Consider the following 6004-nt stretch of genomic DNA (forward strand, 5'->3'; position numbering starts at 1 on the left):
CCACTGTACTCCCAAATCCTTTTTCATGAATAAGTATAGCTGCAGGGCAGCAGAGGTTTAGGGCCAGAGCTTTCCTTCTCCTAGATGGGCCACCTTTCCAGGTTGATGAGCCCCATCTGCCCCAGATTTCAAGTAGGTATAGCTTTTCTCTTCCCCTACAAGACAAGCTGCACCATCCAAAATGCAAATGTTCAAGGGACTGCAGTTTTGCTTCTGGTCACCTACATGTAAATCAGTTCCTTCTGTCTGGGAACTGAGACAAACTTTCCAGGATTCACAACCGCTGCCAATTCTGTTGTTTCTTCTTAAGCCTTTTCTTTCCACAAGCAGACCTCAGAGACGTATTATTTCCCAGAAGAGCACAGAAGGCAAAGAAGCCTTTATTCGGTTTCACAATATTTCTTTCTGCGTTGGAGACGACGACGAGCCTCTTTAAGGGTGAGGGAGGGGGCAAGCGTATGTATTGCAGGGCTGGGGAGGGGAGCTGTCTGAAAAGTCGCAACCCGTTTCAAGTCAGCCAAGACTCACGCAGGTCAGGATCAATTGCTGGAAAGGTGCTTGACAATTTAGATACCCCTTGTCTGAGAGAATGCGGTGGGGGGTCTCATCCTAACACTGGATGCTCCCGATTTACAAATGCAGGTTTGTTTGTATGCTTGTTTTCCTTTGCTGGGGTGGAGGCAGGGGAGGGATGGTGCAAGGGTCTGCTGCAGGAGTGGGGAACCTATGGTCCCCCATAAGTTATGGAACTCCAACTCCCATCAGCTCCATACAGCACAGCCCAAAACCCCATTGTCCTCTGCCTTTCTTATCTCACTCTCCAGATTCCCTGTCAGGGGCTGGGCTGAGCTGAGGAGGAATGGTGGGAGCCACGCCCCCTTTCTGCTGAACATTCCCAAGGGCAGGAAGACAGTGTTGATTCAGAACAGTGGTTTGTAGAGGGGCACGGCCCAGAGGGCAAAAGCTGGGAAATACTGGGTGAGGAACAGCTAGAAGAGGAAACACTCAGAGAGAGAGACAGCTAGCAGATTCAGGACTGCATTCCTGACCCCCCTTGCTTCGCCTAAGACTAGATGTGATAGAACAGACAGCACAGCAGCAACAAGCTCAGATTACCCAATGTAGGAGTAGAGATGGGAAGGCCGGGGGGGGGCCTCCCAAAGCTGTTTTTTCCTGGAAAAATTAAAAAAAACAGTTTGATATAGTTTGAATATTCCACCCCCCAATTTTTCCAGGAAAAATGAAAAAAGGGGGAAAACCTGCCCCCCAATTCCCCCCCAGTCCTTCCCATCTCTACGTAGGAGTGATATAGATTAATGGGGACAGGGGGGTGAACCTTTACTGGAAGTAACGCCATTTCTAGGGAGATATGCATTCCTTTGTCTCTCGCTGTGATTATTAAAGAAACTAACTGGTAAGAACGCTCCTTTCGTTTGATCTGCTTATTTACTGCCACCGGGGGAGGGATCTGATTCCCCGAAGCCTGACATTCCTTTGCCTTCCTTATGCTTAGATACTAGAGGCCTTGACTTGTGACCAGGCTATCACTAATTTGGTTGTCTCACTCAGGGCCAAGGGAACTGGCCACCAGGGGAAGCCAGCAGCTTGCCACTTCCACTTCCACAACAGGGCTGCTGCTGCTGCTTCTCCTGTGGCTCTCCTTTCCATGCTGCCCATTGCTTCTATCCATTGCCCTACTGTGGATCCTGCTCTTGCACCAAAGAGGTTCAGACAAAGCAGAGAGGTCCTCTAAACCCCACCCACCCACTCTAGACCTTTGGATAGCCTTTTTGTCTGGTAGCTACTGGCTATGCAACGCAGCTCTACTCCGTGGACGTAGGCCGATCAGCCAGCAAAGGAGGATTAAACCGGAGTTTTGCTGCTAGCTTGCAAGAAGGCGCCCAGGGTAAGGTGGAGTCCTTCTTCGGGTTGGGGAAAATTTCTGCTGCTTTGAAGACTTGCATATATCTGCAAATAAACAGACATTATAAAAACAGCATTAATTGCCACTATGCTTGTGAAAAGGCTGCCTCTATAGCCTAGGAGCATGAAACAGCCCTTTCAGCCATTCAAAACAACCTCCAGCAGTTTACCCTGCTGAACCCAGGCTTCAGACTGACACATTGGGGGTCACTTTTAAACAAATTAAGTTGTTTCTGGCAATACTGGAAACAACCCAGCTCAGCTGCAGCCAGGAGGAATAAAACAGGATGACGAGTCTAGGGAGCTGCCATGGATATATATATATATATATATATATATATATATATATCTCCAAATGGCTGAAAGTACCCTTAGAAATTTCCACTTGAGATGCTTAAGACATGCTGAAAAGCAGCCATCTTAGAGACTTAATGCTTATTAAAACCAGAAAGCATGTAAAACAACGAGATTACCCCTTAACTAACGCTTTATCTTGCATGAAGAAAAATACCATCATTGCAGCCTTGATTAAACAGTATTATGAAGCTGGTAGTGATTGTATTTAACTGTTTTGTGCTCCAGGAGTTGCCCTTTTTAAAGAAGGAAATTCTCACTTGCATTAATCAACCTATACTAGTATTTTCACGGTGCTAGAGCTGATGAAGTAAAAAGGTTAAAAAAAAAAGTATCACAGAGTGAAAACCTACAGGAGCCACCTTTTTTAAAAAAAATGTAAGATAAGATTTCTGTTCTCCAAGCTTCCAAATGCTAAGGCAAAATGCAAAACATAATTTGCTTTGCTTACAAGCACATTCTCTGTGCTTGTAAGCAAAGCAAATTATGCCTAATGACTTAAAAGGAACAGTGCTCTATATACACAACAGTTTTCGGGTTGCAAATTACCCTATAAGTGCTTTGTTTCTGAATCAAATTAATTGGAGAACAAGTTGGTGCACCAATTGTTCACTTTGGGGGTGCTCTTATTTCTCGGGACAGTAGAATTGAGTCAGGTGAAACAGTCCCCCAAGAAGTAGCTAACTCCCACCTCTGCCCCCCATTGCTTAACACCTGTGGGTAGTTGTAGAAATTACATTCATAGTGTGCTTCTCTTTCTTATTATCAATCAATATATTGTTACACGCCTCCTCAAACTCCAAGTGGTGCAAGATCCCAGGAGTTCCAGGCGCTTACCAGGGTTCATGTTTCCTTTGGAAATGAGGCACAGTGGAAACTGTAGCGCCTTTATGGTATATGGTTTATTCACACACCCATATATAACCTGAGCCTACACTCCAAGAGGGTCCTGTTTCTCCCATTGCTACAGCCGTTGCTCCAAAAAGAAACCAAACACGGCTCTCTGTCCCTTTGCTTAGCTTGCTGCATTTAACAGACGGACAGACCTTTCCCCCCTAGAACAAGCCACTGCTAACTGAAAGGCCAAAAGCTCCAAACTCTAACTCTGAGCTGAAGGAAGTGTCCCTCTCTCTGGTGAGATTCCTAATGGCCCATCACTTTCCTTTTGTTTTCCTTAATGGCTCATCCCAGGTGATCCCCAGAGCATGGGAAGCAAGCCTGGCTTGATTTTAACATGCTAAATCCATTTTCTGGCACCTGGTGTCTTTTCAGGTTGTTGGTGACACCAATGACTTACATTGCCAAGTATGCACAAATGGGTAAGTAAAACCAACGGCTAGTAATTTTGCAGATTTATTTGCAAGGCTACTTCACAAGGACCTTTCCTTCTCGAATGTAATATATGAATCAGAGCTCTTTTTCCCTATTTTCCTCATTCATTTGACCAATGCTTTTTTCCCCTTAAAAAATGTTTAGGGGTACTCTCATTTTGACTCAAGAAAACCACCATTTTATAGTTCAAATCGGGGAAAATGAATACAGTAAATGGACAAAAGTACAAAGTTTCACAAAATGTTTAGGGGTATGCATACCCCTGCGTACCCCCAGAAAAAACACACATTCCCCCAGCCTTGTCCATCTTCTCTGTCTGTATTTTCCTAACCTTTGTGCCCCAGGTAGCTTTATTTTCCTTCTTTCTACATCTTCCCATCAGTTGTCCTCTTTGAACTGGACCTGACTTCTTCATCAACAGCTCCAACCTGTCTACTCTTTCCTTGGGCTTTTTGCTGGTTCAGTTCCCATATCTACACCCTAGACAATACAACCATATTTGGGAGGGGAGCACATGGCTAGAATTCTGCAAGACCAACAAGTCAAGAAGTTAACTGGGTTTCTCTCCTGAACTGAAGTTCCAATAATGCAGAAAGCAAGAAGCTTAAAGAGCTGAAATTCTCAGGATTCAGGCAGAAGTCGTTCAGGTAAAACTGCCCAAGGCAACCACTAGACTGGATCGTTCGCACGTTTGGCTTGGGTCCCACCAACCTCTTCTTCAAGGTTCTCACCTTAATGTTCAGTTCACGATGAAACAGAAACAGAAATTAAGGGTCAGAGTCAGTTCAGTATATTTTATGATGCTGGCAACGCACAAAGACATTTGGCACACAGAACACCTGCTAGCTGGTCTAGAGACACTTATAAAAAGCACATTTTGATATCCTGCCAAAATTCGACTCCACTGACCTTCTAGCAATGTAATAATAACAATAACACTAAAATGTCTGGGTAAATGGAAGTGAAGCGAAGCAACCGTGAGTTCGGCTACAGCTGAAGGCTGGACTGGTGGATATTCTCAAGATCTGGATTCTCTGACTGCTAGCTCACATGACTGATGGCAACGGAGAGAATTGTCTATGTCTGGCTCCCACTGACAAAGCGCTACAATCCCAGAAAGCTACAAGAATACAAACCTGGCACACGGCTGAAGGTGCCTCTGGAGTCCTTCCTGTGGCTGCTTCCATGAAAGCCGCTTTTCAGTTCAGCTTCAGCTTGTCTGTTGAACCATGCAAGGAGCGCAAGACTCAGCCAAATGCATTACTGAAAAATGAATCACTTTGCTGAATATTCAGTGTTTCATTTCTGTTCAGTGCTCCCCCCCCCTCTCTCTCCCCCCCGCCCCACAGGCTGCTGCCTTCTTTGTCTTTGACCTTACAGCCCCTTTGGTGTCAATGACATCACAGTGGTATACCTGTGATGGCACCATGGACACTCATAAACATCATCACATGGGTCACCACAGCCAATCAGACTGTCCTTGGTGCCGTCACAAGTATGCCACTGTGAAGTCATTGAGAGACATCATACGCATCACCTAGTTGCGCCCCGAGGCCCTCAAGCCCTCCCCCTGACACGTAATTTTAGTTTAAGTTATTGGGCCAAATTTAGGCCACAACTTTATTGATTACAGCAAAGTGAGCGGTGTTGGCTTAGGCATTGGCAACAAACTGACTATAACTGACTCGTGCCTCTCTGTCTGGAAGTCTGAAAGGGTAAACACCAAACGAGGGAGCAACATCGATGAAGACCAACGAAGCTCACACCGGGGTTCCTGTGGTCCTGGCATGGCCCTAGCCCCTCAAGCAGACTTCGGACGAGATCCAGGACCCCCAGAATGCCCTTATTCATGGAGGGGCAGGTGATGGCCGCACCTCCCCTCCCACACACTTCAATAAGTCAATGCCTAACCGCCAAACCTTACAAAGTTGTGACGATTGCTAAGGGGGTAGGTGAAAACCAAGTGGCTACATCCAATCTGCCAAATGGAAAAATTCCTACCCAGCCCCTGCTCCAAAGCAGGCGACCCAATCCAAAGCAAGGCCAAAGCAGCAGCACCTAAAATTAGGGAGGGAGGGCAGGTGTTCAGCAGTGCGATGCAAGTTCCCCCAGTTATGCCGTGCACAGACACTCGAGCACACATTGTGGTGTACAGGAGAAGAGAAGGAAACTGTATTTCATGGGCGTTCAGAAAATCACATCCTACGCAAGAAACACATAAAGCTTCTGAGGTTAGACGTGAAACCACTCTGTTGCCTCATTCATTTAGATTTATTTCACTGTTGCCTCTTTCTTGTGTGTTCCAGTTTAATACTATAAAACTCGGAACATTATCTCACTGGAAGAATAGCTGTCCTCCAACAAAATATCAGGAAAGAAGTGGTTTTTCAAATGT

General features: G+C 45.7%; 1 long non-coding RNA gene across 1 annotated transcript; it reads right to left on the reverse strand.

Moving 5' to 3' along the window:
• Positions 1–1427: 1427 nt before the first annotated feature.
• LOC310763004 lies at positions 1428–5177 on the reverse strand. The gene is made up of 2 exons (XR_014548351.1): positions 4746–5177; positions 1428–1968 (listed from the first exon to the last, which is right to left on the reverse strand). It is a non-coding gene; the product is annotated as an uncharacterized lncRNA (long non-coding RNA).
• Positions 5178–6004: the final 827 nt, after the last annotated feature.

Source organism: Podarcis filfolensis (genome assembly GCF_964270895.1).
Source record: "Podarcis filfolensis genome assembly, chromosome: 5".
NCBI classification, from domain to species: Eukaryota; Metazoa; Chordata; class Lepidosauria; order Squamata; family Lacertidae; genus Podarcis; species Podarcis filfolensis.